General features: G+C 45.7%; 1 protein-coding gene across 4 annotated transcripts in view; it reads right to left on the bottom strand.

The window, feature by feature from the left end:
- FHIT (fragile histidine triad diadenosine triphosphatase) overlaps positions 1 to 26,384 on the bottom strand; it is a 1,173,656-nt gene that overhangs the window by 881,450 nt on the left and 265,822 nt on the right. The window lies entirely within an intron of this gene.

Here is a 26,384-nt window from a genome sequence, read left to right as displayed (position 1 = left end):
GCCAGTTTTCCAGAAGAGCTCATTCCCATTTAGGCACGTACATGGCCATATTTCCAACAACCCAGTAGCCCGTATTAAGAACAAGAGATTTAAACATACTCTCTTCAAGTCCTTCAAAATCTGTGCAAGCCCCAAGTCAGCATTCCATTTGGCACTGAAAAGGTCAGACATGAGAAGAGTATTTGCCTTTAGCCACCCCCGAGTAAATACAGGACAGAGCTTCAGTCTGCCCTTTTGGGGCCTAATCCAATTGCCTGCTGAAGTCAGTGGGAGTCTGTCCCTGAACTTCAATGAGCAATGCATCGGATCCTGTATGAGAACGGGTCTTCACTGCACTTCAAGTCAAAGGTCACCAAAGCAAGGCACAGTAGACTATGATACAGAAGAAAAATCACTGAATATGAACATTAGTCAGCTGATTTCTATGTGGCAGAGTAATAAACCCAAAAGAAGCTCCTAAAAAGCATTAACAGGTACACTCTTCTCCCTTCAATCTTTGTTTAAAGAGGAGAATCTGTACTCCCCAAATTCTGCCCTCTGAAGCATACACACATGAAATTTGGCCATCACTGAAAATTTACTAGCCACAGGAATTAAATCTAACACATATACCCTTATTGTGGTATTTTTCATTCTTAGTACAGGAAATACAATGAATAAGTAGTATGTCCATTATAAAAAGGACTACAACAATACTGGTTTCAGAGTAGCAGCCATGTTAGTCTGTATCCGCAAAAAGAACAGGAGTATTGTGGTACCTTAGAGACTAACAAATTTATTTGAGCATAAGCTTTCGTGGGCTACAGCCCACTTTATTGGATGTATGCAGTGGAAAATACAGTAGGAAGATATAGATATATACACACACACACACACACAACATGAAACAATAGGTGTTAGCATACACACTCTAACGAGAGTGATCAGTTAAAGTGAGCTATTAGCAGGAGAGGAAAAAAAACTTTTTGTAGTGGTAATCAAAATGGTCCATTTGCAGCAGTTGACAAGAAGTTGTGAGGAACAGTGAGGAACGGGGGGGGGGGGGGGGGTAAACATGGGAAATAGTTTTACTCTGTGTAATCCCATCCACTCCCAGTCTTTATTTAAGCCTAATTTAATGGTATCCATTTTGCAAATTAATTCCAATTCAGCAGTCTCTCACCGGAGTCTGTTTTTGAAGTTTCTTTGTTGTAATATTGAGACTTTTAGGTCTGTAATTGAGTGACCAGGGAGGCTGAACTGTTCTCCGACTGGTTTTTGAATGTGATAATTCTTGACGTCTGATTTGTGTCCATTTATTCTTTTATGTAGAGACTGTCCGGTTTGGCCAATGTACATGGCAGAGGGGCATTGCTGGCACATGATGGCATATATCACATTGGTAGATAGTCAGGTGAACGAGCCCCTGATGGCATGGCTCATGTGATTAGGTCCTTTGATGGTGTCCCCTGAATAGATATATGGACAGAGTTGGCAACAGGCTTTGTTGCAAGGATAATTCATAGGTTAGTGTTTTTGTTGTGTGGTCTGTGGTTGCTGGTGACTATTTGCTTCAGATTGGGGGCTGTCTGTAAGCAGGGACTGGCCTGTCTCCCAAGATCTGTGAAAGTGATGGATCGTCCTTCAGGGTAGGTTGTAAATCCTTGATGATGCACTGGATTGGTTTTAGTTGGGGGCTGAAGGTGATGACTAGTGGCGTTCTGTTACTTTCTCTGCTGGGTCTGTCCTATAGTAGGTGACTTCTGGGTACTCTTCTGGCTCTGTTGATCTGTTTCATCACTTCATCAGGTGGGTATTGTAGTTGTAAGAACGCTTGATAGAGATCTTGTAAGTGTTTGTCTCTCTCTGAGGGGTTGGAGCAAATGTGATTGTATTGTAGAGCTTGGTTGTAGACAGTGGATCTTGTGGTGTGGTCTGGATGAAAGCTGGAGGCATATAGGTAAGTATAGCAGTCAGTAGGTTTCCGGTATAGCGTAGTGTTTGTCACCATCGCTTATTAGCACTGTAGTGTCCAGTGTTAGTCTCTAAGGTGCCACAAGTACTCCTGTTCTTTTTACAATATCAGTGTAATTATAAAAGCCTGCATTAATAACTAACTTTGACCACCTATCTCTGTATCCAGAGCTATAGGAAATCCTTGAAATGTGTGCTTTGTGTCCTTCAAAAACTATAATGCTGTCTAAATACAGGCAGATAGCTATATGTCTACAGAGAGCTGAGAGGTAGAACAGATTAATAGTAGGAGGTCATAGCAGAGCACTTCAAAATAACACAGGAAAACATCTCTGAAAAACTTGTTTTAAAAACAAGGAGGAAAATGCACAGTTTCTTCACTTGTTCTCCATCCTGCACGGAATCATGGGTTCCCCCCCCCCCCTTAATATATTATGAATACGCTGCATAATGAAGACAGATTGGATTTAAAAAAAAGGGGGCATATAGAGAAAAGCACTTGCTTAATAAGTTGTCCTGTAGAATTACTTTCCCTAAGTGCACCTATATGAAAATCCTTTAACAATCAGCATTTTTTGCTCTTTATATATTCTTGCTCTCCATTTGGTAAAAAAATAAATAAAAGATGGTTACTCACCTTTGTAACTGTTGTTCTTCGAGATGCGTTGCTCATATCCATTCCAACTACGTATGCATGCACCACGTGCACGTTCGTCGGAAGATTTTTACCTTAGCAACACTCGGTGGGTCGGCTGGGTCACCCCCTGGAGTGGCGCCATTATGGCGCCGGATATATACCCCTGCCGACCCAACAGCCCTTCAGTTCCTTCTTGCCGGTTACTCCGACAGAGGGGAAGGAGGGCGGGTTTGAAATGAATATGAGCAACACATCTCGAAGAACAACAGTTACAAAGGTGAGTAACCATCTTTTCTTCTTCGACTGCTTGCTCATATCAATTCCAATTAGGTGATTCCCAAGCCTTACCTAGGCAGTGGGGTCAGAGTGAGATGTTGCAGTATGCAAAACTGCAGAGCCATATGTTGCATCATCTCTGGACTGTTGAACCAATGCGTAATGTGAGAAAAAGTTGTGAATGGATGACCAGGTAGCTGCCCGACATATTTCCTGGATGGGAACATGGGCCAGGAAGGCAGCACATGAAGCTTGAGCTCGAGTAGAATGGGCGGTGAGGTGGCTAGTCAGAACGTGAGCCAAATCATAGCATGTACGGATGCAGGATGTTACCCAAGATGAAATTCGTTGGGATGAGATCGGTAGGCCTTTCATCCAGTCTGCCACAGCTACAAAGAGCTGAGGTGACCTTCGGAAGGGTTTTGTTCTCTCGATATAAAAGGCGAGAGCCCTGCGAACGTCTAGGGTGTGCAGCTGTTGTTCCCAACGCAATGAGTGCGGCTTCGGGAAAAAGACTGGGAGGAAGATGTCTTGATTGACGTGAAAAGCAGACACCACCTTAGGGAGCAAGGAGCGTTGTGGTCGCAGCTGTATTTTGTCCTTATGGAATACCGTATACGGAAGGTCCGCTGTCAAGGCCCGAAGCTCAGATACTCGTCTTGCCAAAGTAATAGCGATGAGAAAGGCTGTCTTCCAGGAAAGGTACAGCAGCGAGCAGGTGGCCAGTGATTCAAAAGTAGCACCCATAAGCTTAGCTAACACCAGGTTGAGATCCCAGGTAAGGGTCGGGCATCTGACTTGAGGGTACAAACGTTCCAATCCCTTGAGGAACCTTGAAACTATGGGGTGAGAGAAGATTGATTGGCCATTTTCCCCTGGGTGGAAGGCAGAGATGGCTGCCAGGTGCACCTTTATGGAAGAGACCGCTAGTACCTGTTCTTTCAGGGACCAGAGGTAGTTCAGGACAGTAGGAACCGACACTTGCCTGGGGACTGAGTTACGCTGAGCGCACCAGCAGGAGAAACGCTTCCACTTGGCCAGGTATATCATCCTAGTGGAAGGCTTCCTACTGCCCAAGAGCATCTGTTGGACCAAGGCAGAGCAACGCAACTCAGACTGGCTCAACCACGCAGCAACCATGCTGTGAGGTGAAGAGACTGCAGGTCTGGATGGAGAAGCCTGCCGAAGTTTTGTGTTATGAGATCTGGCCAGAATGGCAGGGGAATCGGATCTGCCACTGAGAGGTCGAACAACATGGTGTACCAGTGCTGCCTCGGCCATGCTGGAGCAATCAGGATCAGGTGGGCGCTGTCCCTGCGGAGCTTGAGTAAGACCCTGTGGATGAGTGGAAATGGTGGGAAGGCATAGAGTAGGTGCCTCTTCCATGGGATCAGGAATGCGTCTGAGAGGGAGCCCGGGGAGTGACCCTGGAAGGAGCAGAACACATGGCATTTCCTGTTCTCTCAGGAGGCAAAGAGGTCTATGTGGGGAAAACCTCAATTCCAGAAAACAGAATGGATGATGTCCAGACAAATCAACCACTCGTGAGAGAGGAAGGATCTGCTGAGGTGATCCACCAGAGCGTTCTGGACTCCTGGGAGAAAAGACGCTACCAAATCGATCGAGTGGGCTATGCAAAAGTCCCAGAGGTGGACGGCTTCTTGACAAAGGAGGGAGGAGTATGCTCCGCCCTGCTTGTTTATGTAAAACATGGCTGTTGTGTTGTCCGTGAACACCGATACACAACGGCCCTGGAGATGGTCTCGAAACACCTGGCATGCTACATGGACCGCTCTCAGCTCCCGCACATTGATGTGCAAGGCCAACTCTTGAGGCAACCAGAGGCCTTGAGTGCAAAGACCCTCGAGGTGGGCACCCCAACCCAGAGATGACACGTCCGTGGTTAGGGCCATCAATGGTTGCGGTGGGTGGAATGGCATCCCTGCACAGACTAGAGTGGGGTTTAGCCACCAGATTAGGGAGCCCAGAACCTTCCAGGGAATAGTGAGCACCGAGTCCAGGCTGTGTCTGCGTGGTTGATATATTGAAGCAAGCCAGGTTTGAAAGGGACGGAGGCGCAGCCTCGCACACTTGGTCATGAAGGTGTAGGAGGCCATGTGACCTACTAGGCTGACCGACTACAACCAATGTTGTCGGGAAGGTTTGAAGACCTCGAATAATTGAAGCCATTGCTTGAAAACCTGACTGCAGGAGGCAGGCTCTGGCCAGATTGGAGTCCAGAACCGCTCCTATGAAGTCTATTTTCTGCATGGGTGTCAGAGTAGACTTCTCTGTATTGATAATCAGGCCTAGGCTCCCAAACAGGTCTTTGACGATGCGCAGGTGCTGCGGTACTTGTAACTGGGAAGTCCCTTGAATGAGCCAGTCGTCGAGATACAGGTAGACGTGTACCCGATGACGCCGGAGGGAGGCGGTGACTACAGCCATGCATTTTGTGAACACACGCGGAGCTGTAGAAAGACAAACAGAAGTACAGTGAACTGAAAGTGTTGATGGTTGACCACAAAATGGAGGTACCGTCTGTGTGGTGGGTAAATTGCGATGTGGAAATACACATCTTTCATATCGAGGGCGGCATACCAGTCTCCCGGATCCAGGGACGGGATAATGGTCCCCAGGGTTATCATGCAGAACTTCAGCTTTATCATGAATTTGTTGAGTTCTCGCAGGTCTAGGATCGGTCGTAGACCTCCTTTTGCCTTGGAGATTAGGAAGTAGTGGAAATAAAACCCCTTGCCCCTCATGTCTTTTGGCACCTCCTCTATGGCTCCCATGGCTAGGAGCAACTGGACCTCTTGTAAGAGGAATTGCTCATGAGAGGGGTCCCTGAAGAGGGAAGGGGAGGGAGAGTGGAAAGGTGGGGTTGAAACAAACTGGAGGTAGTATCCCACTTCCACCATGCGCAGGCCCCAACAATCTTAAGTTAGCTGGAACCAGGCAGGGAGGAATTGTAAGAGGCGGTTGAAAAAGGGAGGAGAAGGATCCGGTAGAGTAACCAGTGGGCCGCCCTCAGGAGTCCCATCAAAAGTTCTACTTGGGCCCCGCTGGTGGTTTAGGGGGCGGTTGATTTTGACCTCCTTGAGGGCCAGACTGTCTCCGACGATTCCCTCTACCACGCCTTCTGCTAAAGTCCTGATGCGGCCTAGGCAGGGCGTTAGGGCGGTGTGGCTGGGGCTGGAAGGTCTTGTGTTGGGTCAGTGGCGTGCGCATACCCAGCGAGCGCATTATAACTCGATTGTCCTTCAGACTTTGCAATCTGGGGTCAGTTTTATCTGAAAACAGGCCCTGGCCTTCGAAGGACAAATCCTGAATAGTTTGTTGTAATTCAGGGGGAAGGCCTGATACCTGGAGCCAGGAGATACGCCTCATCGTCACTCCTGATGCCAGAGTTCTGGCTGCAGAGTCTGCTGCATCCAGAGAGGCTTGGAGGGAGGTTCTTGCTACCTTTTTACCCTCCTCAAGTAGGGCACTAAATTCTTGACGGGATTCCTGGGGAAGAAGCTCCGTAAATTTCCCCAAGGACACCTACGTGTTAAAGTTATATCTAGTTAGGAAGGCTTGTTGGTTTGCCACCCTAAGTTGGAGGCCCCTGGCCGAGTATATTTTGCGGCCTAGGAGGTCCATGCATCTAGCCTCCTTTGACTTAGGAGCCGGGGCTTGCTGGCCATGACGCTCCCTCTCGTTCACCGATTGCACCACTAAAGAGCAAGGAGGTGGGTGAATGTAGAGATATTCATACCCTTTTGAGGGGGCCATATATCTTCTCTCTACTCCCATTGCTGTAGGTGGAATCGAGGCTGGGGATTACCAAACGGTATCTCCATTAGCCCGTATGGTGCGGATAAATGGAAGAGCCACTCTACTAGGTGCATCAGCCGATAGGATGTCCACAACAGGGTCCTCTATTTCAGGGACCTCCTCCACCTGTAAGTTCATATTCTGAGCCACTCGTCTCAAAAGGTCTTGATGGACCCTGAGATCAATTGGTGGAGGGCCTGAGGAGAATGTTCTCACCACCGCCTCGTCAGGCGAGGAGGAGGAGGAGAGGTCTGGGACCAGGGAGTCCTGTGGGGGTTCCTGCACTTGAGGAGCATCCTCTGTGTCAGGTGGAACCTGAGTGTCTGCAGATGGTATTGGAGCCTCATCCATGCCCATGGGGGGGGGGGCAGCTTACTGTCACCTCTGGTACCCAGTGTTCTGACGAGGCTGACCCTGAAGCCACTGATGGAGCACCTTGGGTCTGGTGGTATGCCCACAGTGTCCAGATGGATCAGTGATGAGGCCCTTGCTCGTGGCTCTGGCTCTCTGGGAATATATGGCTGGGGACATAAGAGTCACACTCCTAAGGACAGGATGCGCTACCAGCCTGCGATGACACCGATGTGTGTCTCGATGGCCATGGCGGTGCCAACAGACCCTGGGAGGGCACCACTATTCTAGATGCTTGATCCTGGGGCGGTACCAGGAAGTGGTACCGGGACCTTCCACCGTAGCAGTGCCAGGAGGTCGACCAGGATCTCGAGTCCCTTCGTCAGGAGCGACTGCAGGATACACGATGCCGAGAGCGATGCAGTGAGTCGGATCAGTACTGGGAGTAGCCGGCCCACAAACGAGATGTCGAACGGTGCCGAGTGCAACCGGTACCGTGATGCAGAGCGGTGCCGGGACTGCGAGCGGTGCCGGGAGTGGGAACGGCGTGATCGAGAGCATCTGTGAGACCATGATCTTGAACAACACCTCTCTGTTGGACCAATAGAAGGTGGCCTTACCAGGGCCAGTTTTCGAATGGATTGTATGACCCGTGCCGGGGGTTGAGGCCGTGTTGACTCCATCATGGCGATGAGCTCCCTTGCCATGGAGAAGGTCTCCAGTGTAGAAGGGAGGGCAAGCTCAACCACAGCATGAGCTGAGGAGCTGTCAGGCACCAGACTCAACGGCCCTTGTGGGACCAGAATCGACAGTGCTGTGCTCGGTGGAGCCGCAATTGGCGTACCACAGTTGACAGTGCCACGGCAGAGGACGGTGCCGGACAAACCATCTTCGAAGAGCGCTCCTTCTGTGGAGCTGAAGCAGCTGGAGTGCTATGTTGCTTCCTGGGTCTCAGGGACAGGGAGCGGTGCTGAGCAGATGTCGGTACCGGTAGGGGTCAATGCCGGGGCTCCTTCTCGGTACCAGAGCGGTACGGGGCCAAAGGGGCGCTCCTTATAGAAGCAGTCTGTTGGGCGCTCAGTACCGACGCTGCAGGACTAAGTGCAGACTCCATGAGGAGCTGTTTCAATCAAAAGTCCCGCTCCTTCTTCATCCTTGGTTTAAACGACTTGAAGATGCGGCACTTATCGGTAAGATGGGATTCCCCCAGGCATTTGAGGTAGGAGTCGTGGGGATCCCCTATTGGCATTGGCTTTTGGCACACCAAGCATGGTTTGAATCCCGGTGCCTCGGGCATGGGCCCGTACCGGGGTGGAGGAAAGGGGCTAATCCCTGATGTCCCCTTAAACTATATACACTAACTATAAATACCACAACTAATACTAACTATAACTACAAGAACTCGAACTATACACACAACAAACAGCAAAGAACTACGAGTAGCTAGGGACGTAGAGATCAGCAGCGCCACGCTCCACAGTTCCAACGACAGTCATGGGCAGTAAGAAGGAACTGAAGGGCCATTGGGTTGGCAGGGGTATATATCCGGCGCCATAACAGCGTCACTCCAGGGGGTGGCCCAGCCGACCCACCAAGTGTTGCTAGGGTAAAAATCTTCCGATGAATGTGCACGCGGCGCGTGCACACCTAATTGGAATGGATATGAGCAAGCACTCGAAGAAGAAATAAAATATTCACCATCTATATAGTCCCACATGTTTTTCTTTTAAATTGAAAATAAGTTTTCAAACACAAATGCTACAACTCCAGTGCCATTAACTTTTCATGACAATATCTTCCTTTACTCCGAAATACGTGGCTTGGTTTAAGATTGAGTTAATGATTAAAACCAAATGACAGGTGTCCGTCCCAGTAGGAATAGTGCTTCATGCATTTTAGAGTTCAGCACATACTACCAAAACAATAGAGAAGGAATTCTATATGTTTAAACACAGAATAATCAGGCATTCTATTGTTTTCCGATACATTGTTATACTAAAATCAACTGTTAGCTCTGAATTTCCTAGTAGTCAATGAGGGTTCACATTTGTAAACTCATTTCCTCTACTTGCCTGACATGGAGTATTTGAGGACTGCAAAGAAGCTAGTGGTCTAGTGACTAGGACATGGGAATGGGAGACACAGGATCCTAAGTTTTATTATTAACTTGGTGTATGTACTTAGAAAAAAGGGATACACAATGCTTCCTTTGTAAAGCACAGAGATCTAGAGATAAGCTGTACATGCAGACATTCCCCAGAACTCTCAAGAGCCCCTCTCTTGGAGGTGGTACCAGCACAGCCTGAAGAAAAGAAAAAAAGAACTAGACCCCTCTTGCCAGTGGAAGTGGGCCAGTGTGGCCTCTCTGGCTGCTGCTGGTGAAGAATTTCCTGGCCTTGGGGACCATAGATGATAAAGGGATTAAATGATGCAGCAAAATGACCTCAAGCTGCTCTGAGGAGCCACTAGAGGTTTTTCCCAGGGTCTCAGCAGGGAGTTTCACTGCATCAGAGTGCCTGTCTCAGGTTGACTCCAGCAGTGCTGTTTTTACAGCCCAGGGGGCATATTTCTTTGAGCCAGGGTGTAGTAGACATGAGACCTAGTCTCTTTAAGGCACCCCTCCCAACACTGTCCCTCTGCCAGAGAGACCAGGATAAAGGCAGAGGAAGAAAATGTCAATAGTACTGAGAAAGAACTGCTGAGGGAACATCTGCCTCTGAACAAAGTGAGAAAGGTAAGGAGCAATATAAGGGCAGATCACCAGACAGTGTGCAGATGGGGTAGGCAGACAGACTGCCTGGGGAAAGGGAGGGATTAAAAACCTTGTCTAGCTCCAAGACTTGGTAAACACAAACTCAATAGTTCTAAGCCTACGGGAGCAGCAGATTTCCATGACATGAAGAGCACGAATGCTATACTTTTAAATACAAATAAAATGAAACACTGACGTATTCTAACATTCATAGGGTTCAGTTTGACCCAAGATACCAAGAGTCTGCTGTGTCACAAAGTTACAGAAGTGTGCCTATCTTGGCTCTATGGGAAATCAACCTATAGAGAAGAGGTCAGCAAGCTATATTTTGTGCAGACAAATGCAGGGTACATTGACCTGAACAGAGAAGAACTCATGAATTAAGATCAGTTTTGCAATTGTTGTTTTGCAAGGTCATACTGACTCTTTCAAAGCTCACTCTGGTTATAGAAGAGCACTAGTTATGTGGTGAGTGCAAAGTGTCCAGCTGTTCTGAAGGACCTGGAATAGTATAACATGGAGAGAACAAACAAACAGCCCAGTATAAAAAGGAAAGTGAAAACTATGACTTTCACACAAATAAACATTTAAAGCAGCCAAAAGGACAAGAGAGAGAACATATTTCAGTATCTAGAGCACACCTAAGAAGGGAGAATAAGTCTTCCACCAGTATACATAACAAGGACACATTGAAGATTAATGTTGATTAACTCTACCATCACTGTTAAAGTCTACACATAGCTTTTAGAGGTATTAAGGAGAATAGCTAAATTTACAAGAGAAAAAAAAACATATTGATAAAAGCACCTTTATTCTGGAATAACTACATCCACAGCAGTGGATTGTACTAATTTAACTACGGTATATCTGATTCTACAATTAAACCAGTACCAAAACGGTTCATAAGCTATTCCCTGTCTAGGAAAAGGGAATTCAACTACATTCGTGAACATTTCCAGATCCCCTAAGTTAGCCCTAAAATCACCGTGGAAAACTGACTTCCAAGTAACCCTTTCCTATGCACATTGAGAGAGGATTTTATAGAACCAGATTATGAAGATCCAAGATAAGAGCTTCATTTCTCCCTATAAGGAAGAAACTTTCAAATTTGCTATTCAAAGTGTGCTCTATTTTAAACAACAACTGCAGAAAACCTGCATCTTCTTACTTAACAGAGCTGTAGTAACCATCTTTATCATTTTACCTTGAGTCTTTACTGCTTTTCCCCCCTTAGCACTGCGCAGACAACACAGCAAACAGAGAGCTTGCCTTCATTCTTGTGCACCAACAAACTAATGCATTAAGTTTCAATCAGCTGCACATGTGCAATCCAAACGACAGCAGTAGAGCTGTATAGGTGTAACTAATGCCCTAATTTGGCCTGCAAAAACTTTGTTACATGTGCAGAGCTTCCCGATTGAGTTTCTATAGCTAGAATTTAGAAAAAAGGATATTTTTACTTTTAAACTTGACCAAATATTTGACATGAAAATTGACATCTAGTATGGAACATTATGGTGCCTTTTTACAATCAATTTTCAGCGTCGGACTCCTCTATAAATATTCAAACTGCTGCAAAGCCTTACAGGAACACTGAGATATCCGAGCATGAATTGGTACCAGTATCCTTCTCATCCTTAGCCCATGTGCTAAAATGACAACCCAGCTTGCCAATGAATGCCAGCCGTGGTGGTGATTTTTTCCAAACCCATATTTACAAAAGTTCCCTTTAACCTGAAACACCTGTCTGTGTCGTGGCCTGGGAACATTTTAATCTAAAGCAGCATTTTAATAACACATAGCACATTAGCACCTTTGATCCTCTAGTGCAGTTAGTCTAGCAAACAATTAGCACTATTATCACCTAATCACATGCTATTTAACCAATGTTATAACAACCTCAAAGTGCAGAATTTACAAGGGGAGCTGTTTATAAAATATACCTATGTGTTTTTATACAAAGTATGCATCATAAAAGACCCAAAAGTTCTGAAGATGAAAGTTTTTGTAAGACATGAGTTTGACGATTACCTTTCTTGGTTTAAATAAATGAATATGTAATTGTTGTATGTGATCCTTGCTTGCTAACAGTGCTGTTTAGAATTGTTCTCTCTTATTTTCTTTTTACTTTTCCAAAAGTTTCAGCTGCAGCTGAATCCTTCAGATAATTGCAAATCTACTGTAAGTGCCATGTAGAATTATACTAGGCAGACACTTTATACAGTACCCCCACCCACCTTTTTCCTTTGAGTTAACAAAAACAATCCCCTCAGAATGAGCACCTGCTACCTACCTGGGGTTTTTCTTTATTACCAATCTCATGCTGTTGTTATGCTGGAAGCTGTTAATGGCAGCCATCAAGGAGATCTTTGATCTGTAGACAATAACTAACCTGCTTAAACCCGATGGATGTGCTACACAGCCTTCATACAGGCTAAATCAGGGGTAGGCAACCTATGGCATGTGTGCCGAAGGCGGCACATGAGCTGATTTTCAGTGGCACTCACACTGCCCAGGTCCTGGCCACCGGTTTGGGGGGGCTCTGCATTTTAATTCAATTTTAAATGAAGCTTCTAAACATTTTGAAACCTTATTTACTTTACATACAATAATAGTTTAGTTATATATTATAGATGTCTAGAAAGAGACCTTCTAAAAATGTTAAAATGTATTACTGGCACATAAAACCTTAAATTAGAGTGAATAAATGAAGACTCACCACACTACTTCTGAAAGGTTGCCAACCCCTGGGCTAAATGAAAGGAGCAATTAAATGTCCTTTATGTAGTGATAACTTGAACAATGGAAGCCACCGCCCAAGGCATCAAGCCCAATGGGAAGGCCTAAGCCAGGGGTGGCCAACCTGTGGCTCCGGACCCGCATGCACTCTTCAGAAGTTAATATGTGGCTCCTTGAATAGGTGCTGACTCCAGGGCTGGAGCTACAGTTACCAACTTTCTACTCCTCAACCCCAGGCCCCGCCCCCACTCCACCCCTTACCCCAAGGGCCCCACCCCTTTCTGCCCCCTCCCCTGAGCCTGCTTCACCCTTGCTCCTCCCTCCTCCATTTCAGAGTCTCCTGAACACTGTGAAACAGCTGATCGCGGCAGGCAGGAGGCATGGGGAGGGAGGGGGAGATGCTGATCGGCAAGGCTGCCGGCGGGCAGGAGGTGCTGGGGGTGGCAGGGAGCTGATGAGGGCTGCTGACGTATTACTGTGGCTCTTTGGCAATGTATATTGGTAAATTCTGGCTCAGGTTAGCCACCCCTGGCCTAAGCAATAACTCTCTCAGGGACAGAGAGATTTCCCTGGGTCTGACTCTGGGGCAAGGGCACTGACTACTTGTAGGTGAGTATTTATGTGATTCAGAAAGCTGGCAGGTGACAAGAAAGGGCAGCCCTGAGCACAGGCTTGAGACATGGGCGGTGTGTGACTCCTGCCTTTGGAGAGGCTAGGTGCCAGGGCCAGAAACTCCCTAGAAGTGAGTGGCCACGCCCCCTGCTCCGCCCCAAGGCCTGCCTTGCTCGGCCTTCTCCCCCATGGCCTCACCTCTGCTCCACCCCAGGCCTCTCCACGCTCTATCCATGCTCTGAGACCTGCTACTCATGCCCCTTCACTTGAGAGCCCTCCTGCCCGCCACTTGCACCTCTTTGCACCCTTCCCCAAGGTCGTCTGCCTACTGCTCACACCTCTTTGCGCCCTCCTCTGAGCTCCTCCACCCCCCCACCCACCACTCTTTGTGCTCTCCCCCAAGGCCCTGGCGGATGGGAGGAGGGGGAGCGAGGGTGGGGTCTTGGGGGCAAAGAGGCAGAATGGGGACAGGAAGAGCAGCAGCACCAGCAGGGCCATGAGCAAAGAGGATGAGTCGGAGCAGGGCCTTGGTGGGGAGAACGGGGGGGGACCACGGATGAGGTGCCCTTTCGACGCTGACGCTCCAATGGCAGCAGGCCGGCATGCCTCCACAGGGAGGTGTGCTGTGTCCAGTGTGGGGAGGCTTAGCCTCCCCTGGCTTCTTATGCCCGCTGCCCAGGGCTTGAGATAGAGCAGAGACAAAGCTCCTTTGGTCCCAAGACCTGCTAGAAAGACAAGCTTGGATTTCTGAGCAAGGAAACTGCCTGCTGTTATTTGTTCCACTTGTGCTCGGGGAAACAGGATATTGTGTGCATTCTCTATAAATAAACAGAACTTCACCAAACAATGTGTCTGACTCACATCATCAGATTCTCCTTCTAGTGGAAACAACTGGCAAGACTCCAAATACAGGCTAACCACTTGGCCAAGGAGCAAGAGTATCTAGGCGCCACCTCTACAAAGCAACTTTTGTAAAGTTAACAGTTAAAAAAAAAAATCACATCACACTATCCATGTTGTGTACTCTCGTGATTTTGTCAGGTTTCACAATATTTGATCTTTTTTCTTAAAGCCCCAAATTCCAAAATCCTCTGATCAAATGGGAATCTCTGCTTTTGTTTTTCAAAGCAAGAGTTTCTAGCTCTCATGGTTGTGGAGAAAAGCTTGAAACGAGACCCAAGTGAAACCCAAGAGATCCAAAACCAAAGAAAGCCAATAAAAAGATCCCTCCAAGTTGTGCGTGTGTGTGTGTTTAAGATCTCATGTTTGAGCCAATCTCATAATGTTGGGGGGGGGGGGGCTAACTCATGATTTTTGAACACTTGGGGCAGGTAACACTGCGGTATAAAATAATATATTAAATCATCTTAAAATATGCAGTGAAAAAAGGCTCCAAAATTTATGTTCCTGAGATACAACCAAATCCTTCAGTCAGCAATGTGATTCATAGTACTTGAAAATATGAATTCTTTCATGAAAAATACTAAACTTAGTTTAACAGCAAAAGCTTTAGTTTAAAAAAAAAAGTACATTTCATATGTTGCTTCATACCAAGGCTTTATTAAACTCCATAATTTCAAAAGTTGGAATATTGTGTTGTTCTGTTTTCCCTGGAGTTGTTCATATTTGCATATTTTTTATACATTCTGTGAAATTAATATAGACTTTTGTGTCTTGTACTTAGGTAATAAAACTTGCATTTTTACCTTTCACAGATATGAGTAATATAGATCGAACACCCAGAGGGACTTTACAATGCATACTGGAGCTTTATTCTTTGTATGTTTAATTTTTTTTCACACTAACACATTAAATAAAGATTAATAAACCTTTACAGGGCACAGCAGCCTTTCAAATGACAAAATTCATGCTGATGAAGCCATGCCCCACGCAAATGACCTAAGTTCTGTAATATAGAATGAAAATTCTACTTTCTTACTGCTTTTCAAATCAAACAATGCCCTGCAGCATTTCACGTTTAGAAAAAGTTTTAAAATCTTTTAGCACCTTTTTAAAAACAGGTCCTAAAAGCAACATTTAAAAGAAGTCACAGGTTCTTTATTTTAAATGTTTTTTCATTTTAAGAATTGTCCCAAACTTGACATTCTTCATACATAATCCACTGCCAAGGGAACCAGTGAAACAAATATTGGTGTAGAAGTATCAGGGTTTATGTCAGCACTGCCCAGATGCTGGAGCAGGAACCAAATGCCCTTTAAAGCATCTTCAGATTTCCAGCAGCCATATTATGCAACTGCTCCTAAATTCCAGGCAGCTTTGCTCCTGTGAGAGGCTCGTGCATCGCCATGTCCTCAGAAGGGGAAATTTGTGCTTTCTTAAAAAAACAAACAAACAACAAAAGCTTGAGGCTTGTTCTGGATTCTTTTCAGAGACCTGGTTTGATGGAAAATGTGTTAAAATGCGTATTGCTAAACACTGTCCTCTGGATGACTGTGGGCCAGATAGTATCATGATGCACTGTGAGCAAAGCGAATCCTAGCATGCGGCTGCTGAATGAGAGAGACACCAATGTAGAACTTTTGCTGGCCTAGGGAATCTAACTCTAAGTTCTCCCTCTGCCCTGCTGCAACTTTTCTGTGGATATTGAACTGCATGGCTGTAAATGTAGCCCCAAACACTATGTTCCACTGGGGAGCTTCCAGAGGATCATTATGGGCAACTGCCCCTTTGCCCCAAAGCCCCCGATTTCAAAGCCCCACACGACTCCAGCCCTTCTTCCATATTATTCAGCATCTACATGAAGTCATTGGTGGAGATGGTGATAAAACACAGCTGCAGGTGCCAGGATGGTGGTGTGCTGTTCCAATCTCCTTTACATCAAATGTAAAGAGCATCATCTCCAAACTGTCTCCATGTTTAACCTAGCATGGGGATGAAATGCAGCTGGCTCAAGCTGAATCCAGAAGGCAGACGTGTTTTAGAGAATGTATATCCTTTATAACATCCCCCTCTATCAAGGGCATATGCTCATAGACTGTCAAGGAGACCCACAGCTTTGAGGTCCTTTTGGAGCTCTCTTTGCCATTAGATTTCCAAATTGGGGATCTCTTAGAATCAGCATGAGCTATTGAGAAATTGTTTCTCTCACCACGACCTCTCGTGACAACTATTTTCCACCAGAATATAGAAACTGTCAACCCACAGGGAGAGGCTTGTGAGTACAAGTGGGAGTGCCGCTGCAGGAGCCAGAGACTACAGAACTCTCTCCCACAGGAGAGAAGAATGCGCACAGCCTTGCCAGTTATATCCGGTCCTAGCCGAGAAGGAGATACAGACTCCGAGGGAGCTGACAGTAATACAAATACAGCTATCTGCTGTGCTTGCTTTATTGCTCAGGCAGCAAAAGTGAAACAAACTGAAGCTTTGAACTGGGAAGGGCTCAAACGTTTAAAGGGACATGCCATCCCATTCACCACCCAAGTTCCCGTTACAGTGCATGTGTACACCCACTACCCTGCCAGGGCTACTAGCCAGTGTAGCCGTAGAGTGGGAGCCCTGCTTTCAGCTACCTGGAGGCTACTGGACTGTCCCTTCAGCCCAGGAAGGAATGACCCCCAGGCCACACAGGCTGGTTTCGACCTTCTCAGGGCTTCACCTTTATTTTTTCATATTAAAACTAGAATATTACTTCAATCATCCCTTACCCAGGTAAGCTGCATGGGCCTATCTGATCCCTATAGGTTTCCACTCTACAGGACAGGCCACTTGCCTGAGAACCTGCCCTTGAGTCTCCTGCCAGCTCTCTACCCCAAGTAAGCCACTTGCTGGCTTCTATAATCGCCTGATTCCTAGCTGCTCAGGCGAAGTTGAGAGTTAGCTGATCTACAACAGGTGAGGCTAAGCCCAATTCTCCTCGGAGGGCCTGCTACCCTGTGACACTTGCTCCAGGGAAGCGCAACTGAAAGCTACAAATCCTTGTTCTGTCTGAGGAGGGGCAAAGCAAGTAATGACGCTCCCTGTGACGATTAATTTTCTCCACCTGCAGGTCAAAAGCTGATGTTTTAATCACTAAGCAAATATGGGTATCAAGATTAATCTCCCCTCAATTTAATCAAGTGCAAGAGTAGCATAATGTTCAAGTAAATGTGTGTATGCTATATTATCCTGAAATAGTCTGTTTTCAACTGGTCTGTTATCTCAGCAGGTACCACATGCGACAACGGTCACTGGAAGAGATTGCATCAGTAGAGAAATAATCAACTTTCCACACTGGAGGCACTGCAGGGGATGAATACTCCTTAATTCAGTGAAATGCACAGCATACCAGTGGTGTCGAGGGTAGGAAGGAAGAGAATCAGAAAGGAGAGAGACACAATAAGCCATGAAATGGAGCCTGAAACAGACTCAAAAAAAAAAAAAGTGTAAACCCCTCTCCCCTGACCCTTGACAATATGGAAAAGGAACTGCCATAGGCAGCAGTCTAACAAGAAATAGAAGGAGACAAACAGGATGGAACCAATATGTCATAAGAAGAACAGGCCACCAACAGAGATAAAAATAAGATCAGAGTGAGACTAAAATAAAGGCTTCTGGCAGCAAACCAAAAAGCATTAACTAGGACAAAAGAAATATGAAAATATATCAAATGGGGAGGTGTTGTTTGTGTTCACTTTAATTATTACTGTAATGGCTAAAAAGGCAAATCTATTCATGCCTGGATAAATAGTGCATGCCTGACTCCACTGATTTGTGGAGCTTGATAATATAATGCCAAACTTGAAAAACATTATTGGGATCTCATCGTTTTGATTTTCACGGTCTGATGTTCAAAACCAATCTGCATCAGAAATAAAATATTGACTAAGCACAACAGATAAAATCAAATCTCTGAAAAAACATGAAGTTACATCCACTATAGATATATATATTGGTTTTATATTTATATAACATATATTATGTCTATATAAATATAAAACCAATGTCTGTATGTCCACTCAGATTTAAAGCAAATAGGTAAAATTTACCAGAGAAGATCAGGAATAACACCACTGAAATCAGTAAAGTTACTGTGTATTTACATTGCTTACATAACATCAACATGCTTAATGCAATAAAGATTTACCCTAGGAATGCTACGTGGCAGGGCTCACACACCCTCACAACATCCCCTTGCAATGGTGCAGGATGTTGTTGCTATCTTCGGCCCCAGCGCCTCCTGCTGGGCACCTGCCTTGGCCTCTGGCTTCTGTGGCTCACCCCTCTGGCCAAGTCATCTAAATTCAGACCCACTCCAAGTTATCATACACAAGTCCAAACAACACTGAAAGTTCTCCTTTCCTCTTGGGCTACTGAAGTCTTTTCCTCTCTATTTACAAACTGTTTCTCAGGGCTTCCCTTGCTGGAGCCTATGCTGCCCCATTGTCTCTGTGCACCCCTAGCCCTGGGCTTCTCAGAGCCAGAGAGATTTGTTTCTCTGCCATCTCTCACCCAGCTGAGCCCCTTCAGCCTACTTATTATGGCTTAGTTCTGCCCACTCTGGAACTAGGAGCTAATTAGCGACTCACCTCCCCAGATGCAAAGCATGACTAATTGGGTGCATTCGCTAGCCTTGCAGCTGATGGAGGGGTAAGGCCTAACACAGTGGCTCTCAAACTCTTTTACTGGTGACCCCTTTCACATAGCAAGCCTCTGAGTGCGACCCCCCACCTTATAAATATATAAAAAAGTGTTTTTAATTTAACACCATTATAAATGCTGGAGGCAAAGTAGGGCTTGGGGTGGAGGTTGACAGCTCGTGACCTCCCATGTAATAACCTCGCAACCCCCTGAAGGGCCCCGACCCCTAGTTTGAGAACCCCTGGCATAACACATGCTATAACAGGATCACACTACACAATGGGCACAGGCGTTTTCCCTTTACACATACTACAGATGGATTTTATCCTCACCCAGCACCTATTTGAGGGAAGGAGGCATTATCTGCTTTTTTAAAAACTGAGGGGAATATGAGGCACGAAGAAATTAAGTGACTTGGCCAAGGTCACACTTAGAGTCTGTGGCTCACAGACAAAAAGGCACACATAGCTCTCCTGAGTTCCAGGTCCATGTCCTATCACAAGACCACCCTTCTTCTCCTCCTGATTTACACCACTGTAACGCAGACAAAAATCACAACCTTGGGTAAGAAGTCCGAAAATTTCAAGACTCAGCAAGGAGAATCTCACATGCGTCTGACGAAGTGGTGTCATAAACAGGTTAACAAGTCCAGTAAACCTGGCTAACACCTGACCAGAGGACCAATCAGGAGACAAGATACCTTAAAATCTCGGTGGAGGGAAGCCTTTGTTTGTGCTTTTTGGGTTTTTTTGTTGTCCTCTCTGGGTTTAGAGAGGGACCAGACATGTAAGCAGATATCTCCAAATTTCTGAAACAGCCTCTTTTGTTTTATTTAGTAAGTACCAGTTAGGAAGGCGGTTTAGTCTTTTTGATTGTTTTCTTTATTTACAAATGTGTATTTTGCTGGAAGAATTGTATCTCTGTGGCAACTTGTATTTGTGCTGGGGGGAGGACTCTCCCTGGTGTCTATAAGCAGAGACCCTGTAACATTTTCCATCTTGATTTTACAGAGACAACTTTTACTTTTTTTCTTTCTTTTATTAAAAGCTTTTCTTTTTTAGAACCTGATTGATTTTTTGGTAATCTTGTGTAAGACCCCAGGGGAGGGAGTCTGCACTCACCAGGGAATTGGTGGGAGGAAGGAGAGAAGGGGGGAGGAAAAGCCTGATCTCTCTCTGTGTTAAGATTACTGTCTCTCTCTCGGGGAGAATCTGGGAGAAGGAGAAAAGAGGGGGGGAAGGTGAATTCCTCTCTGTTTTAAGATTCAAGGAGTTTGAATCACAGTGATCTTCCAGGGTAACCCAGGGAGAGGAAGCCTGGGAGAGGCAACGGTGGGGGAAAGGGTTTACTTTCCTTGTGTTAAGATCCAGGGGGTCTGGGTCTTGGGGTCCCCTGGGAAGGTTTTGGGAGGGGAACCAGAGTGTACCAGGCACTGCAAGTCCTGGTTGGTGGCAGCCCTACAAGTTCTAAGCTGGTAATTAAGCTTAGGGGAATTCATGCTGGTACCATATCTTTTGGATGCTAAGGTTCAGAGTGGGGGCTCATACCATGACAAGTGGGTATTCACCCACAAAAACTCATGCTCCAATACATCTATTAGTCTATAAGGTGCCACAGGTGCCACTCAGTGAAAATGTTTTACTTCAGCCCATGTGGTCGTAGCTGTGTCAGTCCCAGGATATTAGAGACACAAGGTGGGTGAGGTAATCTCTTTTATTGGACCCACTTCTGGATTTATTGGATTTAGCTTTGTGTGGCTCGAAAGCTTGTCTCTCTCACCACCCGGAGTGGGTCCAATAAAAGACATTACCTCATCCACCTTGTCTCCCTGTCTTCAGCAAAACAGCGTGCAGGCCTGCCTGCCTGCCTGCCTGGGTTTTGTAAACAGGAAGATAATTTAGACCATAATACAACTAGGAAAGGGTAGTTCATGCTCCTCTAATCAAGATTTTTGAAAACAAATTAGGGACCCTCAGGCTCCTTCCTTAGTGTAAAGTGCAGTCAATTAACATAAAAAGGGAGACTAACGGAACCCTCAATTTTGCATCACGTAGCTCTAATACAATAGTCTAAATATTAAACTAGTCTTGAGCTAAACACACTACAAAGTTGAATTATTTCAAAGCATCATTGTGAATGTTTATTATGTACACTGATAACCAGGACCTGCGGTACTGAAATGTAGAATCCTGAGAGTATTAGAATGGCAGCCTAATGGGAGAAACTAGTTTACAGTCTTTTTCCATACCTGATATTTGTAACAATGTCAAACTCTTCTCTCTCTCTTTCGTCTATCTCAGTATGAGGCAATGGTCAGATCTATTTTTAAATGACATCAAACAGCAGGGAAGGAAACAGACTCCTTACATTGTAAAAAGTCAGTGCAGATTCTTTACAGCAAAAGCCCTGTACTGTGACTTTTTGTATTTCTACAGCCATGCAGCCAACCAGGTCTGACAAAACCAATGTTTGGAATTAGGATTTTGTCTATCAGAGAACTAAACAATTCTGAACTTGCACCTCTAGCCTTACTGTTTAAATCCACCCAAAAGCCCAAAGTGCAAGGACCTCTGACAGTAGTCTGCTATCCAACACCACTACAGTTGCAATCCTGGAGACTGGAAATCCTGGATTTATCAAAATGAGTGAGTCTGAACCAAGTCTCACAACTAAAGGTCATGGTGCCTCCTGTCAGCTGTGCCTCACAAATGGGACAAAACAATACCTCTTACTGAGGATTCCCACCATGTAGCTGGGATTATAGCTAAATAGAGAATGATAGACCAACCACTGCCACTCACTAACATCCTCTGACTAGAAAAAATGGAGTAAGGAGCTGAGGTTTTGGCCCTAAAAGCAAGTAGTTAAAGCAGTTCCATGCTTCACTTGCATGTATTACTCACATTTAAAAACACAGAATTTAGAAAAAAAATACAAATAAATCTTTCACACAGAGAAAAAGCTCCCCAACTCCAGCATAGCTTTCATTATACCCTCAATCCTCTCCTTCATGGAAAGTATCTAGCAGAGAATCCCCAAGATTACCAAAATAGAAGGACTAAGAACTGTGCAGTTTAAACACAGAAAATGACACATGGAGGCTACATTATACTTTTAACAGAGCTGGCTGGAAAAGTGTGCAGTTCTACAGGCCCATAAAATAATCACCTTAGATTTCTACAAGAAATTTGGGCAAAAATTACATTAAACTGAGAGTAGTGGGGGAGCAGGGCCTTGCATTGAAAATGGAATGGTGGAAAAGGCTAGGAATGTTATTGTGACATTGAGAAAACTCTACCAAGCTCTGTCCAGCAATCCACTCTGGGTGCCTGGCCTCACACATCAAAAGTGACCCCATTCCTACAACTCCAGTTCCAACTCCAGTTCCGGGAACTCCCCTCTCCCCCTCAGAGGGCCTGAGACAACTTCATGGACACTACCATGGCTCAAGTACTTGTCTACTCATACAGTGTAAGGCTGTCCCTGATATAGTCAAGACAGTTGATGGCTCGCTGCTTGTCTTGCCCCAACAGTCAGGAAACTACAGTTTTGGCGGTGATGTGTTGGGAGTGCTACAAGCTCCTCCTATTTAGTCTGATTCAGTCCCCATACTTCCCTTTGAAACTCAGAATCCCCTGGTTGGAAAACATGATCTACATATCTCTTTGCATCAGCACACCATGACATTTAATTCTAAACTTTATCAGGACACCTGCTTCTTGACTTCTACACTCAAACCTCTAGAAACACACATTGGATACCTTGCCCAGGCAAGGCAGGGATTGATGCTCAAGTAAAAGAGCAGACCTCCTTGCTATTGGGGTCAGGCATCACACTTCCACCAAATGACTTAATCCAGCCTCTGTGTGGACTAGCACATTATAAACAAATTCACAGTGCAAAATCGATACCCTCTACCTCTGATCCCAGAGCTCCTGAATTAGGTAAGAATAGCCCAGTTATTGAAGTTAGACCTCAGAGGGGCATACAATCTAGTCAGAGTCCAGTCAGGGGATGAATGGAAAACTACTTTTTACACTTGGCCTGGTCACTTTGAATAGCTGGTGATGCCTTCTGGACTTACTAATGCTCCTGCAACCTTTCTGAATCTAAATAATAATGTCTTATGAAATATGCCTGACCACTATGTGGTTGTCTACTTAGATGACATCCTAATTTACTCTGAAGACCAGCCTGTGTACATCTATCATTATGCAAAGTCCTAGAAAAACTCCACCGACATGGGCTGTATGCTAAGCTGGAGAAATGCACCTTCAATCAGCCATTGTGGAATTCTTAGGATACATTCTGTCCACTAAAGGGAGTTCCCTTGGATCTCTGGAAGGAGGAAGCAATTAATGATTGGACAACAAAACAAAGCATTTGCGAAATACAGCGCTTCATTACATTTGTGAATTTCTATAGACTCTTTACACAGGATTACTCCTGAATCCTGGCCCCTAAACCTACTGTGCTGTGAAAACCCATCAAGTTCTCTTGCATGCCAGAAGCCTAAGAAGCCTTCAGTCATCTGAAGGCAGTGTTCACCTTCATGCCGATCCCCACATGTCCCAACCCGGGTCAGCTGTTTGTTTTGGAAACTAATGCTTCCCATGTCACAAATGGGGTGGTGTTGTTCCAGAAACAGGGGCCTCAACTAAGAAGTTCATCCCTATGTGTACTACTCCCACAAGCTCACTCCTCCTGAATATGCAATTACTAAATTTCAGACATGAAGCTATTTGCCATTAAAGCAGCTTTTCGGACCTGAGAGCATTATCTAGAAAGAGTCAGAAACACACTTCAGGTGCTCAATATCACAAAGATTTACAATAGCGGTGCTCTGCTATAGACCTAACACACCAATGGTTTTGCTGGGCTCTCTTTTTCTCTAGATTTGATTTTACTATTACCTATCACTCTGGCTCACGCAATGGTAAGGCAGAAGACTCTGTCCTGCAAAGGGGAATGTAGCAGGGTAGTCATCCACTCCAGCCCAGAGGGGCTTAAAACAACCCAGGAGAGGACTATTGCTGGAGTAAGTAGCTCTCAGGCTGATCGGGCCAGAAACACAGACAGTCTCCCTCTAGCCTTTGGAGAGGGAGGGACCAGGCTGCCTGGGGGAGCTGAGGAAGGTACCGAGGGTGGAGCAGTGCTGGGGAGCTCCAGTCTAGCAGAGCCTCAGGCTGGAGGCTGAAGGAAGGGTCCACTAGAGGGTACTAGGGCTGCAGAGAGGCAGCTCTGCTATAGGTGGAGGCAGCAGGTCCAAACTCAACCTTCCCCGTGATGAGTGGCTTATACTGCAGTCTGCCCCAGGGAGTGGGAGCTAGTTGGTGACTGGCAGTAGCCTACGACTGAGGCAGGGATAGTGGGTGGGGGTTCCCTGGGAGAGGAGACCCAGAGACTGAATGGTGTACTGCCAGGGGGCAGCACCCTGGTGTGCAAGGGGCACCGGGTCCAGGAGGGACAAGGGGCCAAGGAAAAGCAGGACACTGGCCTGCAGAGGGCACTCTGATGGCTGGAGAGCTAATTCCCAGAAGGTACCAGCAGGAGGTGCCGCAGGGGTGAGTCCCACACAGTTACAGGGAATATGCCAACTATCTTAAGGGACATGAAGAAGAGCCTTCCTGCATCCTGAAATCATATCACTTCCTTGGAGGATCATCAATATCTGATTTGTTCACAACCGTAAGTTCCACCCTATAAAATGACCCCTTCACCCACACACTCCAACTTTCCAAAAGCAAACCCTAGGGTAAGTTCACACAACAGGATGGACTCCTCCTCGTTCATGGGCGTACCTACATCCTTGAGGAATGCCCCTGTTTGGAGGTCCTATATATTTGCCATGATGCTTGTTGGGCAAAGACCACATGCCACATATTTCCTTCTGGTGGCAAAAACTGCAACATTCAGGCCTATGTGAAGTCTTGCAACACATGCTGCTGTACTAAAGTTCCCCAGATTAAACCTTTTGGTATTTTAATACCTGTTGAGACCACCCACCCACCCTCCAACCCCCGAAGGATCTGGGCTAACATTACAATGGACTTCATTGTTGAATTACCAAAATCTGAGGGATGCCATACCATACTGACAGTAGTGAATCAGATGACAAAGATGGCACATTTCATTTCCTGTGCATATCTTTCCATCACCAATGATACTGCTTGTCTCCTCATTACATACGTTCCGCATCCACAGCCTCTCGGACTACATCTCCTCAGACTGGGGTTCCCAGTTCATGCCTCAGTTTTGATGGGAGGTTTTCTTCCTCCTACAGGTGTGTCTCCATTCATCAACCATCTACCATCCACAAACTGATGGCCAGTCAGAACACGTGAATCAGGTACTGGAGCAATGCTTCACTGACTACCACAAAAATGTTAGGGCCTTACTGTTTGAGCCCACTTTTTGCAAATTATAGCTTCCACTCCCTTTGTCACTCCTCAATACCAGAACACTCACAGTCTCCACAGGCTCAGACATGATTTGTCAAATCTATCAGACATGGGAAGAGTTCCAAGAAAACTCAGATGTGGCTAAGACGACACACAAATATGTTGACTGTCATTGGCAGGAGGGTCTTACATTTGCAGTAGGACAAATGGTATGGCTGTTGGCAAAGCACCTCAAGACAGGCAGTTCTATATGTAGCCAGCCAATACCTAGAACCATACCAGATTTTCTGGCAAATCAACCCAGTAACCTTTGAACTTCAACTTTCCCACTACCTCGAGGTGCATACTGTATTCCATGTCTCCCTCATTAAATCCTTTTCTGACAATCCCTTTCCCAAATGAAAACAAACTCCTCATTTGCCAGTCCAAGACCGAGGCCCAAAATAATATCTTATCCATGATATCCTAGACTCCCATATATCTCCCATATCTGGTTCCACTTCCTGACTGGGAAGAGTACATGCTGGAATAATGGTCCTGGCAACCAATCTATTATGTGCACACTCCAGAAAAGGTTAGATCCTTCCACAGAGCTCATCTGGATAAGTCAGATCCTTTCGTGCCCCAAGGGAAATGAGTTGATATCAAGACCCTGGTATTAAAGCCATCCCTGCCAGGTCTTTACGTGGCTACCTCAGCTGCTGTGCCACAGTGATACACTGAACTAGTGGCTCTGACCAACAGCCTTGGTACTAAAGGCCTATGGGTCCCTGATTGGATGGACAGGCAGCACTCTTATTGAATACCTGGACTATATAAAGGCTCCAACAGGAAGAGGAAAGTGTCTGAGCAACAGACCAGTGCCTGCTTTTTAACATTTACATTTTTACAAATAGTGCTTGTTTTGTATTTTAAACTAACAGACTTATTAAACAAAGGCGGTATTATCTGTAGTCAGTGAACTGAACTGACATGTTCTTCGAAATTTTAGAACTAGTAGATCTCATCCTCTCCCTCCTCACTTTTATTCTTAGATTGGAAGAGGAAAACAGGATTTTCTGCTTTTTTCAACATCCAATCAGTTTTTCAACTTTGAACAAACTAGTCATTGATCTGAACTAAATAAACTGAAATGAAGAAAATATTCTCTCTGTTCCTGCAGAAAAGGCTAATGCTGTCAAAAGGACTTCAACAAACTCTGGTTCCACATGCTTAGCCAGTGACTTCCCCCAGTTCAGTGGTTTGAGTTTCTTTAAAACTTTGACAA

The sequence above is a fragment of the Chelonoidis abingdonii genome, chromosome 17 (genome assembly GCF_003597395.2).
Source record: "Chelonoidis abingdonii isolate Lonesome George chromosome 17, CheloAbing_2.0, whole genome shotgun sequence".
In the NCBI taxonomy this organism is placed as follows: domain Eukaryota; kingdom Metazoa; phylum Chordata; order Testudines; family Testudinidae; genus Chelonoidis; species Chelonoidis abingdonii.
This window is presented reverse-complemented; position numbering and strand designations above follow the sequence as displayed.